The 14,840-nt window shown below is 44.4% G+C and overlaps 1 pseudogene; it reads left to right on the forward strand.

Annotated features, from left to right (window-relative positions):
• Nucleotides 1-14,132, forward strand: part of LOC119315610 — a 155,568-nt pseudogene extending 141,436 nt beyond the window's left edge.
• Nucleotides 14,133-14,840: the final 708 nt, after the last annotated feature.

The following is a 14,840-nucleotide window of genomic DNA, read 5'->3' on the forward strand; positions in this document are numbered from 1 at the left end:
CCCCGACACGGCACCCCGACACCGACAGGACACCCCGACCCCCGACACCTCCCGAAAAGGTGTTCTTTGGCCTTCTAGAGGCCGACGGGGTCATATATTTGTGAATTATTAGTTAGGTCATATATTTTTCGATTTTGTTATGAAAAACATCGTATATAATTGTGTTGATCGTGTAGTTTTAAATGTGCAGTTGTTTCATCGCTGCGAGGTTTGGTGTTCGACAACCTCGCCGTGCGTTTGACGAGCTCTGCCCCTTCGTTCGTGGGTGAGCACAAATGACAAGTCCTCCTCCCCCATTAATTATTTGATCTATTCCGATGAAACTTGATAGCTAGCTATATATGTGTCTTGAATCATCAGTATGCGTAACCAATATGTGTCTCCCGTTCGAAAGCATCATAGTTCGAAATATGCATGCATTTGCATATTTATAACCTTGATTCTTTCGAATTGTCCAACGCTATCCATGGACATCCCGAGTATGTGTAGATTGGGTTTGTTTTCCCATATGCTTTGCTCCGGATCTGACGCATATATTTCGTCAGTGCCTGCCCTATTGTTCTCCCGATACACATCCTCTCTGTTTATTGCAGAGACGTGTATCAGGAGAACAGCGGGGAGGTGCTGCCGAAATTTTGCGTCGGATCCAGAGCATAGCATGGGAAAATGAACCCAATCTACACATACACGGGTGGGATTAGGACCTATCATTACCTATTAGAGTGTAGGTTGCATGGACGTAATAAAATTGACAAAGTAGATCAACTGATGAATATATACATGGTGAATTACATATATAATTGTTGTGTGTCCAGTAGCTCTGAAAGTCAAGATGAGTGACCGTTCTTGGATGTATACTGGTCACACTGGTCAGAACAAATGGAGCGCTGAATGGTTCACAAAAACTAAGGGGTTTGTGCAAGCCGCATTTGCAAATGGCCAAAAGAAAACCTGGTGCCCCTGTTTCCGGTGCGGCAATTGGGAAAAGAAGACAGAGGCTGAAATGGGCAAACACCTGCAGAAGAGTGGTTTTACGCCCGATTATACGGTGTGGACATTTCATGGTGAGTTTGCCCAACGTGACCGAGCTGAGGTGGATCGTCATCGCACCGACGAGCATGGTACCGGGATGGAAAACATGGTGCAAGGCTATGATGATGCTCGGGATTCGGACGAGGAGATGGAGGAATCTGCAAAGGCCTTCAATGAAATGTTGGAGTCTTCGAAATGTCCGCTCCACGAGCACACTGAGCTTTGTCAGTTGGATGCCATCTCACAAGTAATGGCTCTGAAGGCTCAGTTCAACTTGGGCAGAGAATGCTATGACACAATTATGACAGTATTTGGACGCTTTCTACCCAAAGGCCATGTAATGCCTGCAAACCTGTACCAGTCGGACAAAATCCTCCGTGCACTGAAGATGCCCTATGAGAAGATACATGCCTGTGAGAAAGGATGTGCCTTATTTAGGCTTGACTATGCGGACTTGAACTATTGTCCCATTTGCAAGTCTTCCAGGTATATTGTGGTAGACAACGGTATGGGTGAGAAGACACAGACCAAAATCCCCGTTAGTGTTCTTCGGTATATGCCAATCGTACCAAGACTTCAACGTCTTTTCATGGTCGAAGAGACGGCCAGACAGATGACATGGCACAAAATAGGCAAAAGAACCGAACTAGATGCAGATGGGAATCTGATGATGGTACACACATTGGATGGTGTTGCGTGGAAAAACTTTGATGAATTACATGCTGACAAAGCGGCAGATCCGAGGCATCCTCGAGTCGGCATCAGCACCGATGGGTTCAGTGTGTTTGGTATGACGGCAGCCCAATACAGTTGTTGGCCCATATTTGTCTTTCCACTCAATCTCCCCCCCGGACAGATTATGCAAAGAAAGAACATTTTCCTGACGTTGATAATTCCAGGACCCAACTATCCGGGCAAAAATATGAATGTGTACATGCAGCCGCTTAAGGATGAATTGCAAGAAGCCTGGGATAATGGGTTCAAGACATACGACACCTTTAGCAAACGGAACTTCATAATGCGTGTCTGGTACATGTACTCGACGCATGACTTGCTGGTGTATGCGCTATTCGTTGGCTGGTGTGTGCATGGAAGGTTCCCGTGCCCCACATGCAAGGGAGATCTTGAGTTTCGTTGGCTTCAGGCCGGTCGCAAGTTTTCTTGCTTCGACATGCATAGTCAGTTCCTGGATCCTCGCCATAAGTTCAGGAAAGACAAGAAGAACTTCATCAGGGGTAGAGTTGTCAAAAACTCTGCACCACCTGCATTGACAGGCCAACAGACCCTGGATCAGTTAAACACTCTCGAGCCAGATCCACAACGTCCAGGGTACTTCAAGGGGTATAATACTAAGCACGCGTGGACTCACAAAACATGCTTATGGGATCTGCCTTACTTCAAAGACCTCCTTTGCCCACACAACATCGACGTGATGCACACTGAGAAGAATATCGCCGAGGCACTTTTTGGTACATTGTTCGGCATAGATGGGAAGTCAAAGGATAATACTAAGGCTAGAGTCGATCTGGAGGCGCTATGTGATAGGCCGTTACAAAACATGAAAGAACCGAAAGGAAAGCAGAACTGGACGAAGCCAAAGGCATGGTTCAATCTTGGAAGGCCAGCTATGAGGGAAATTCTCTTGTGGGTGCAACAGCAGTTGATGTTCCCCGATGGGTATGCAGCAAATCTAAAGAGGGGAGCGAATCTTGATAAACTGAAGATATTTGGTCTCAAGAGTCATGATTGGCACATATGGATTGAGCGGGTAATGCCGGTGATGTTGCGTGGCTTCATCCCTGAGGATGAATGGCTAGTACTGGCAGAACTCAGCTATTTCTTCCGTGTTCTTTGTGCGAAAGAACTATCGCCTGGCGTGCTAGAAGAAATGGAAGAGTTGGCGCCGGAGTTGATCTGCAAGTTAGAGAAGATCTTTCCACTGGGCTTCTTTAATCCAGTGCAGCATTTGATTTTGCATCTCCCGACCGAGGCAAGATTGAGGGGCCCGTGCAAAATCATTGGTGCTACCCAACTGAGAGGATGCAGAAGACGCTTCAAGAAAAATGTAAAAATAAACGTAGAATTGAAGCATCGATGGCTGAGGAATTCATCATAGAGGAGGCGGCAAACTTCGTAACAGCGCACTGCGAAGCCAAAAATCGTCATTTGCATAATCCGAAGCCTCGGTACAATGCTGACGAGCCTAAAAAGGTTGGATCCAACCTCAGCCTATTCAAAGGGAATCTCGCACCAGCTAGTGTTTCACATCCAGTATCTTTGGATAACAAAGAATGGCGGACCATTTCATTGTATATCTTCAACAACCTGATAGAAGTGCGGCCGTACATCGAGTAAGTTCTCGGTACATTGTTTCGCAACTTCTATTTCCTTTGAACTACTCTTATTCCTGGATATGTCATACAGTCGATACGTCGCCATATTCTCGTATGGAGCGGAGATCCAAAAGGATTCCGTCGAAGAGTATGAGCTTCTCGCAAAGCAAGGAGGTGGCTATCCCGGTTTCATCTCTTGGTTCAAACAAACGGTAATTTCTATTAGACAATATCATTTCATTCGCTAATTTTTGCATAATGCAACAATCCTTTCATATTAAACTTGTAGGCTAATTCAGAGTCTATGGACGCCGAATTGAGACAAGTCGCTAATGGTTTTGACTATAAGGTCCGTTCATTTGACAAGTACGACATCAACGGGTATCGCTTTCGTACCTATGGCAAAGAGCTATCTATGGCCGACCGAAAGTCTACAAATTGTTGTGTATCTACTATCAGCGAAGGAGGTACCGAGTATTATGGGAGAGTTGAAGCAATTTATGAACTTTTGTTCTATGGTGAAAACCCACCGAATGTCATAGTCTTCAAATGTTATTGGTTTCAGCCGAAGGAGACTAGAAGGACTCATGAACATATAGGGCTAGTTGAAATCAACCAAAGCACTCATTTAGATGTTCCTGATGTCTATATTATGGCTCAACAGGCGACCCAAGTATTCTATCTACCGTGGGCCTGCCAAACTAATCCAAATCTGAAAGGTTGGGATGTCGTTTATGAAGTGCCGCCACATGCTAGACATTCTCCCCCAAAGGAAGATGATTATGAACCTCACATTAACCCAGACACATATGAAGGAGAACTCTTCCAAGAGACACGTCTTTCCAAAAAGTGTTTCAAGAACCGCTATACTTCACCCCAAAACATTGAAGTAGACAGCGACAATGAATCCGACATCACCCCAGAGGAGGAACAAGAAGAGCCGGAACAAGAAGAGGTTACTGCTGCGGATGACCTGTCAATGCTTGACCGATTACGTCAAGGTGGCCTTGCACATGTTGATGCCAATGAACCCTATGAGCCCATCATTGATTATAGTGATGATGATGATTATGCATTTATTGATGATACTGATTGAGATTATTAGTAGTGTCAGGTATTCAATTTTTTTATGTTGTACTTGATGATGATACACTTAAGTGATATACATATTATTATTCATGTCGGTACTTTTTTTATGTTGTACTAATTTTGTTTATTCTTTGTCATGGCAGGTGTTGAAAGATGGTGGGCTCTGGTCGGGAGCGCGCCGAGGCCCCTTCTTCGTCGGTGTGTGGTGCGAGGTCTTCCATTCCACATGCACCTCTCCACCGAACGTTGCTGGACAGTATTGCGACACCGCCGGGCCCTTCTTCGTCGACCGCGGTGCCCAGCAGGGGACAAGGTAAGAAGAAGAGAGGAGGTGGAGCACGTGGTCGCGGGAGAGGAGGTAGGGTGACTCTTACGGCGCCTTCCTCGCCACCGCCCCCAGCTGTTTCACCCGAGCACGTGACTGCTAGGGTGGACTCGTCTGAGGAGGAGGCTGCACGGACTCCGGTCCACGAGCCTCCGGTCCACGAGTCTCGGCCCACGAGCCTCAGGTCGACGGGCCTTCGGCCCACGAGACCTGGGCCCACGAGACCCCGGAGGAGCACACGTCTGGATGGGGTACCTGGTCGGGTCAGCCTGAGCATGGCGGGGAGCCGAGTGGCCATGCTGATGATGGCGGGGAGCCGACTGATGAGGAGGGGGAGGAGGGGGGCAACGTCTACCAGCATGGTGCTACACGGCTCCCGTCCGTGACGGTGACCCGCGAGCAGAGGTGGTTGATTTTCCCTGATGGGGAGAGGTACGTAAGTGCATTTAATATTTTTGTACCTTCTGCATTCACGTTTCTTCAAATAACTAATGCGTTGGTGTTGTCATGCTGCAGGGGTTGGGACCACCATCATAGTGTCCGCCGGCCCAACTCCGTCCTTGGAGTTCTTTTCCGACAAAACTTCCCGGGGTTTGTCACGTTGCCTGGTGAGGGTCGGCTTCCAGAGCTTGGATTGAGCTGGGAGCACTACGTGGCTGCCCCGGCCCCGCCGGATGAGATTATCGACGGTGTCGTGCGCGACACGAGGGCAGACATGGTGATCAGAAAGTTCTGGGTAATTTCTCCTTTACACATTTAAAAATCTTCAACTAGCTAATTATTAATTGTACTAATCAATATTGTCTCATTTGATTGCAGACATTCTACAGGTGTGAGGAGGGATATGAGGAGGACGCGGCACATGTTATCGAGAACGTCTGCAAGCGCCTACTCCAGAACTTACGGCACGAGGCTCGGGTGCAGGCTGTTCGAGACTACTACGCCTTGCGTGGTATCAAGAATACCAAGCCGGCGTGCCGCGATAAGTTCCTGAGTAAGGAGCAGTACATGAAGGTAATTCTTAAGGCCTTCTCTACTTAAGTTCCTTCATTTAGTAATTCTTAGCCGTAGCGCTCAAGTTTCAATTTGCTAACTTAGGCGCCTCCGAGATGGTGTGCGGATTGGATGGATTGTTGGGAGGTGTTGGTCGATGAGTGGTGCTCAAAACAATGGCTAGCCCTCCACAACGAGGCCAAGGACAAACGTGCCCAAATGGAAGGTGTGCCACACCATCAAGGCAGCTCCAACTTATATCAGTTCAGGTGCAACTGGGTATGTGGTTTGCTTCATGATTCATGCAATTCATTCATCATGCTAGCTTGAGCCCTTTAATTACTAATTTTCATTGTTTCTCTCTTTCAGGCATGCTACAATAAGGCGGATAAGGTACCAGAGGTGTACGACCTGTATGCCATGGCCCACACTGCCTCTTTCAAGAAAGTCAAGGCTTTCTCTCAGTCTGACCTCGATGATGCAAACAACTTCACCAACATCTCCTCCCACAACAAGCTCGTGATATATAGAGATGAGGGGAAGGCGAGGAAAGGGGAGGATTTAACCCGAGCCAGGGTCCCATTGATCCAGAGCTGGTGATGATATCTGGTGGCGGGAGGTCCCATGGCTCCATAGCCATTGGAGATGGACTTATCCGTTGTCCTAGCACTCTCCCAGAGATCAAGGCGCACCAGTCGAGCTCCACTCCTGAGATAAGGCCTCGTGAACGGCTAGTGCAACTCGCCATCAAGGTTAGTGATACGTACTCAGTTATCTTTCTCCATTACATTGTGTGCGCTTCCATCAATGATTACAAATGGTCATGTGAGTGGTGTTGCAGGCTGCTATACAGAGTGAGAGAGATAGAATGGAGAAACTTCTGGCGGAGGCGGCGGAGAGGCATCAGGAGTTGGAGGAGAGGACGACAAAGATGATGGAGGAGGAGAGGGCACGGAATGACATGCAGGCAAGGGCCATGTACGAGCTCCTTGTGGTAAGTTTCTTCTGCAGATTAGCCAAAACATTCATGTAGTGTTTGTCTCATTACTAACTAGTATGAGTGACTCGTCAAAACCAAATGTGCAGTCTGTGTGCGAGAAGACATGTCAGACCGCTCCGCTGATGCCAGTGATTGCTCCTGGGACCACGGTGAGTTTTATTTGAATGGACATTACTTGCTAGTCTTAACATTTGAGTGTCATCATGCTAACAAGACATTGGAAATGATCTTTGGTGCAGCGTAACTCCAGACAAGCATCGCACGATCCTTCTTCAGCTACCGACACGAGCCACCCCGCTCCTACACCTCCTGGATCTTGGTAAGTTTATCTAGTGTTTTGCTTAACACATGCATAAAGACCTAGACTTAGCTTTATTTCCTCCAATGCTTACCATAATGACCTAGACTTAGCTTCTTCTCCTCCAAAATGACTTAATAAGCTTACTGACCTCCAAAACCATCCATTTTACCTAAGTTAGCTCTAAAACGATCCATACTTAGCTTACTTATGTCAAAAATTTCATAATTAGCTTAGTTAGCTCACAAACGATCCATTTTACCTAAGTTAGCTCTAAAATGACCCATTTTACCTAGGTTAGCTTATAAATGATACAGTTCATCCAAGTTAGCTCAAAAAATGACCCATTTTACCTAGATTAGCTCCTAAATGATCCATTTTACCTATGTTAGCTTTAAAATGACCCATTTCACCTAGGTTAACTCCAAAATGACCCATCTTACCTAGGTTATCTCATAAACGATCCATTTCAACTAATTTAGCTCATAAACGATCCATTTCACCAAGTTAGCTAAAAAAGGATCCATTTCACCTAAATTAGCTCTTAAATGATCCATTTCACCTAAGTTAGCTCAAAAAGATCCATTTCAACAAAATTAGCTCATAAATGATCCATTTCACCTAAGTTAGCTCAAAAACGATCCATTTCAACTAAGTTAGCTCATAAATGATCCATTTCACCTAAGTTAGCTAAAAAATGATCCATTTCACCTCAGTTACCTCAAAAACGATCTATTTGACCTTAGTTAGCTCATAAACGACCCATTTCAACTAAGTTAGCTCATAAATGATCCATTTCACCTTAGCTAGCTCATAAACGACCCATTTCAACTTAGTTAGCTCATATATGATCCATTTCACGTAAGTTAGCTCATAAATGACATACTCTTCTTGTTCTAGTCTTCTTCTTGTTCTACTCTTCTTGTTCTAGTCTTCTTCTTGTTCTACTCTTCTTCTTGTTCTACTCTTCTTGTTCTAACTTTCTTATTTTTCATTTTGCAGATTTCATTCACTTAACGAAAGCTTGCATAGATGGAGTGCTCCTTATCCCTTTCTCTGTTTCTTTTGTATCGTTGAACTATGCATGTCTCGTTGGATGAAACTATTGTAATATATATGGTTGGATGCCTCTATGTTGAACTTGTTATGTATGATGGAACTATGCATGTAATATATATGGTTGGATGATGAAGTTATGTGTTAGATATCTTATATGTTTGCTCTATAATGGCCTTTTGAAATATATCTATATATGTCATATATATTTGTGATGAAAATTGTTGGATTTAATAAAAACAGATAAAAGAGCCAATATGCAGGCTCTTGGGCTCTTTGCTGTCTGCCATGGACGGCAAAGAAGACACGTGGCATCCAGCTGTGCTTCCTGGGAGCTGACCCATTTGGTTAGTTTGCCTACAGTGGCAGACGGCAAAGACTTTGCCATCAGTGGCAGACAGCAAAGAACCTGCACTTTGCCATCAGTGGCGGACGTCAAAGAACCTGCCATGTAGTGACGTGTAGATGACATCATACGGCGGACGGCAAAGACACTAGAAATTTTGCCGTCAGCGGCGGAGGGCAAAGGCCTGCCGTTAGCCACTTAACGGACTGACAGCGCAATTATTGCCGTCCGCTCTCTTTGCCGTCCACCGCAGACGGCAAAGGGCCTTTGCCGTCAGCCGCCAGGAAGCAGAAGGCAAAGTAGCTGTTTACCGTAGCCTACTTTGCCGGAGCCTTTTGCCGTCCGCGGCTGACGGCAAAGGCCTTTGCCGTCCGCCGTTCATGCCTTTGCCGTCCGCCGTGGTAGACGGCAAAATAGCTGATTCCTGTAGTGTATCTATATCTATACCTATACTAATTTGTGACTCCCTAAAAATTTCCATAATAATTAGAATTTACGAGCCGTTAATCTGGTGGGACCAAATTATTATGGTGTAGATCTACTCATAAAATCCTTAATCTGTATATTGTATTATTTAGCAAAAAAAATGAAAGGTCCACGAACCTTTATGTTGTAACAAGAATAAAATCCTAACCAGGTACGTATCCTCTTGCCTCATCCTATGCAAATACATCAGCCCTCCGTATCCTTAATTCTCTCTCTCTCTCTCCTTGGAAACATACCATCCCTTATCTCTCCGTTTTCTCTCTTCCCCGTATCCTCTTCCTCCTCCTCCTCCTCTCTCTCTCTGTCCCCGCATCTTTCTCTGCACCAAACCCTTCTCTCTCCATCATCTCTCTCCAACCTGAAGCACTCGAGTTGATCACATCTTAAGGCCTCAAAATTTGGTTCCTCATCTTGATCGGGTTCACCATGAAAAGAAAGAAAAAACCAATCTTAAAAATATCAGGACCTTAACTCTCATCGATACGTGGTATGGCGACGCTAGATGGATAGTGACCCTGGAACTTCATGTGCCCTAGCAGGTGTCAACATGAACAGTGTGCATCGATGCCCAGTTCTACCCCTAGCCTACATGGAGATCCCACAAGATATGCTGCAGCATTTTCTTGCCTGCCCCTCTACTCCACTCCGACACAAATCTTGCTGATATCAGGTAACCATGCTCTCCTCTTCAATGACAAATCATATGCTGGTTTGATCTAGAACATCTGACAGACTAGGAATACATAGATGGCTACTTATAGGTTGTACCATACATAGATGCATTGATCTGATCCTCCTGTAGGTTCTAAACTGTTGAATTCCACCAAGATCTGATGTGGTGTATCCCTTTGTTTGAGGGCTCCGATCCAATCTCCACATCCAAGTCGAACGCGTCTACCATCATGAAAAAGAAGGGTTCCAAATTCCGACTCTTCTGTCCTGGTGGCATAACCCGACCTCGCCGATGCAACAAGCGAAGTTCTTTCAAGAGATCACACACCTATGGAAGTTAATTTGATTACTTTTTGAACATACTGGATGCGGGAAAATAGGCAAGTACAAGGCTGCTGGCTTTTTGAACAAATGGAGCCAGTTTTTGCAGATATCTTTCACCGGAAAGTACGTCGCAGCTCGATGCATCTTCTTAGATAATGAAAAGCCCAGTCCAGACCAATACGTGAGTTATTTTCAAAGCATTCAATGGAGCAGTATTCGCATTTGGGGAGATCCTGAGGTAAAGGCTCCAGCACTTTAAGTAAACAACACAAGTGCTCCATGCAGCTCTTCTCCATTTGTACCCAAGTGTGTCCTACTTTCTCCATGTTTGCTTAAGTTTTTCTTATAGACTTCCTAAGGTTCATAAATTATACCCCGTCATGGTTGCGGTAGTTGTTTTGCTTGTTAGAAGGTTGGACTAGGCCTTTCTTTCATCAATGATATGGAATGATTATGTTCAATCTTACTAACAAAAAGACTATTCCCCTTTTGGTGACATGGAAGAAAACTGAGAGTGTCGTGTGTCAAGTGAGAGAGGCAAACGATGTGGCTCTTTATCATGTTGTGACTGTCGCACCGACATAAAATAGTTTAGGTTCAGGTATTTTGTTTTTTTCCTGATTTATACTTGAATCCATCCAAACTTTAGCATTGGATTCGGATTACGAAGCATCTTCTGTCCAATTATTTTCTGGCGATTATGTATCATTCTTGACTCCTATACATGTGTCCACGGTACATTTTGATAATATCACATTATAAGTTAGTAATCTATTCTACACATACCCATATATGTTAGTATTATGTATAGGTACAAACTTAAGCTAGAGGAGATTGGTGACCTGAATGGAGCATCAACTTGCACCATGCTTGAGTCATAAGGAAGAAGATTGATAAGTAATCTCAAGATTCTTGATAGATACAAATAATTATGTTATGAACGAGAAGAAAAAAGATTCCAGAAATTACGTGGATAGAGATTGATATGTCAATTCACATTCGCTATATGTATCACTGTATATGGAATCCTTTTCCTAGGCTCCCAAAAGGATTCGCCAATACTGCATCTTGATGAATGTTTTGTAAAACGAAACAGGATAAAAGTAGGTCTTATACTTGGCAGATGGAAGAGATCAAAAGCAAATTTTGAACATGGATCGACTTTTCTACTATAATGCTCTATGCTTTTAGTATCTACTGCATAACAAATTATATTTATAATCATTATTTTACAGTAGTTAACACAAGTTTTGTCATGTTTTTGTAGAAGCATGTTACCGATGATAAGCAAATTGTGAACAACAACAAAAAGGACTAGAGCAACGTGTGTTGTATATTCTGATGGCAGTGACGATAAAGATAAATCCATATTTAAAGAATTGGCACCTAAGAGAAAGCTTACAATAACTTGCTTATGTGGCGCTGCTTAAATACCAGAAAAAATATTGATGTTGCACATTCAGGAAAAAAGATGAAGTGAAAATTATTCAAGGACCAATAAAAGGGTACTGTCACGAACAAGGAAATTCAAAATAATAACCATGTAAGATTTTTTTTGTATTTGAATGTACTTCTGTAATACAATTTCCATATCGGTGCTGATAAAGAATCGGCGATCGAGGAATTTCAGAATCTTGGAGCATCAAGACCTTGAAATATAAGTGGTGGACTGATCGATATTTAATAAAAAAAACTACGATGTAATATAGCATGTATGGGACGATGGAACTGTGTTTTACATATATACTTTGGTGTTAATTAATCCATTTCATCTATGTCACGAAGTTACTAATATGCATCTTAGTCAAAAGCAGATGGTAGGTGTATATGTTGAGGCGTCAACAATCCAATCCACCTGACGAAAATCTGCAATTCTCCACTGGCCATCTTATCTTCTCGCCTCCGAGCATAATATAGTACACAACCCATAAGGTGCATCATTCAATAATTAGCATTGCCAACCCATAATGAACATCAGCCGCTAATTTATATTAGATTAAATATTAGTTTTACAGTGAAGATATATAGATAAGCATAACTCATGTGTGATTATACACACTGCTACAAATGCAAACAGAAAATGTAATGTATGAAATATAGACGTGCAGCAAGAAATAATCTCCGTCGGACAACAGGATATTTGCTCTCCAAATGCAAACTCAATTTGTACATCCTAGAGTTGAACCAAATTTAAAGTTATGCATTGAAGCTAAGTGTCTTATGCAACTTGCACCAAGTGGAATAAATTTAGACACCAATTTTCGAAGCGCAAGATACTTTTAGAATCGTCGCTATAAAGACATTAGTATGTGTACTGTAATGAATAATTGCCGCCAATGAGAGGATTAAGTTAATAAAAACTATCATTTACATATTATGATTCCGGCAAAAAAAAGATGAATTGTAATGTATGTTCAACATTGCTCAAAGGTAGAATTCTCATGCTAGCCCGTGCGAATGCACGGGTAGACGACTAGTGAAAATAATTGGACACTTCCTAAACCAACTCCTAAGCCAACTCCGAAGAAAAGGGGTATTCTATTTCTCAGTCCTGAAGATATGCAAGAGGCAAAGAAATCTATGAAAGAAAAAGGTATAAAAGTTGAAGATGTTAAGAATTTACCTCCTATTGAAGAAATACATGGTATTAATTTATCACCTATTGAAGAAACACAAGGTCTTGATAACCCGACACATGTAGCAAAGGTAAATTCTCTCTATAGATTTGATGAAGGTGATATTCCTCGTAATAAGTCTGCTAGCCAATGCTTAGATGAGTTTGATAATTTTATTGTTAAACAAGAAAACTTCAATGCTTATGTTGGTAGACAATTGAAACATAATGCTTATATGATTGAACACTTGAGTGATTATATGGCCAGTGTTAAAGGTGAACTTAAGCTTATCTTTCCCTAATAATAAAGCACGTGTTGAGTCTCTCGGGTTCACCGTTGTGACGTTTTTGGAAAACAATCTATGTGGTTTTTGAAAATTGAACCCGTAGTCCGTATTTAAGTGGACAGGGAAAACGATTTGATTTGCAAATTAACCCCTGCAGTTTGTAAGAATTACGCTGGCGCTCCTTTCTTTATCTTATCCACCGTCAGCTCCTAGGACCTGAGCTTCCCCGCCACCCCGGCTGTGACGGCGGCTTCCTGGAGCAGATGAACACATCGCCGCCGCGCCGGGCCGTCGCGCCCTCCGCCCCCACGGGGTCAACGAGCTCCTGCCCGGCTGCAGCCGGTGTGGCGCCTCGGGTGACCGCTCGGGGGTTGCCGTACAACCAAGTCATTGTGCTCCGGTGCTCCGCCGCCCTCCCTGCGACGAGGCCCCCGGCGCCACCAGCAGCTTCGAGCTCTTCTACGGTGACGGCGCCAGATCTGGCCTCCACCCGCTGCCCGAGACCATGTTTGACTTCCTCATGGGGTCCATACTCGAGCGGTTCCTCAAGCAGCTCGCCCAGATTAAGGTCGGTGGCTTCGGCGCCGTCCGCCCGTGCGACAACCCGCCGAACTGCAAGGCCGCCATCGAGCCCATGCCCACCGTCGTCGTTGTCGCCTGCCCTGGACACATTGGCACCGACTCCCACTACTTCATCTGCAAGAAGGCCTTCGAGCTGGGCGACTAGGCTAGGGAGATGCCCTGCAGCCACATGTACCACCAGGACTGCATCCTACCGTGGCTCGCGCTGCGTAACTCATGTCTCGTGTGCCGGCACAAGCTGCCCACAGATGTGGCACGGCCTGCTCTGGTGAGTGACCTCTGTGCCGCTGACGACCAGGGCAGCAACACCGGGGCTGAGGCTGGCAGTGAGGAGGAGACGATGGTTGGGTTTACCATTTGGCGTCTCCCTGGTGGGGGCTTTGCTGTTAGGAGGTTCGCTGGTGCTAGGAGGGCCGACGAGAGGGAGCTCCCCTCCCAGTTGTCTACACTGAGGTGGATGGGGGTTTCAACAATGGTGATGCACCAAGGAAGATCTCATGGTCATTGATAGGGAGTCGTTCGTCACAGAGGGGAGTTAGTAGATGCATGTTCGACAACATGTTTGCTTGCTTTGGACACACCCATCCTCGAGGTCGGACTCATCAGAGTGGAGCTTGGTTTTCTCTCATGGTCTTAGGAGCCGGAGCACAAGCTGGAGATCCCAGGATAGCCACGCGGATGCGATCGCCAGGTGATGAATGCATCATGCAGTGGGGAATATGACAATTGGATGTTGGAGAGCCGCAAATGTTTGCTTCAGTTTGATGTTTTCTATATGAGTTGAGAGATAAAGTGGATTTGTACGTAGAGCGCAAATCGCGTGCTGTTTTGTACATAGAGTAGCATAATTAGTAAACATGCTTCTATGGGTACCACTCAAGTAGAACAAGTGCTTAAAGCTCAGAATGATTTGCTCAATGAATTGAATAGTAAGAATAATGACTTTGTTGTTATAGATGCAACTAGAGGAGGTAAAGTGACTCAGGAACCTTTGTATCCTGTGGGCCATCCTAAGAGAATTGAGCAAGATTCTCAGAGAATTAATATTGATGCACCTAGTCCTTCTAAGAGGAAGAAAAAGAATAATGATAGGACTTTGCATGCTTCTAGTGAACCTGTTGTAGACACACCTGAGAATCCCAATGATATTTCTATTTCTGATGCTGAAACACAATTTGGGAATGAACATGAACCTAGTGATAATGTTAATGATGATGTTCATGCTGATGCTCAACCTAGCAATAATAATAATGATGTAGAAATTGAACCTGCTGTTGATCTTGATAACCCACAATCAAAGAATCAACATTATGATAAGAGAGACTTTGTTGCTAGGAAGCATGGTAAAGAAAGAGAACCATGGGTTCATAAACCCATGCCGTTTCCTCCTAAACCATCCAAGA

The sequence above is a fragment of the Triticum dicoccoides genome, chromosome 6A, assembly GCF_002162155.2.
Source record: "Triticum dicoccoides isolate Atlit2015 ecotype Zavitan chromosome 6A, WEW_v2.0, whole genome shotgun sequence".
Classification (NCBI taxonomy): Eukaryota; Viridiplantae; Streptophyta; class Magnoliopsida; order Poales; family Poaceae; genus Triticum; species Triticum dicoccoides.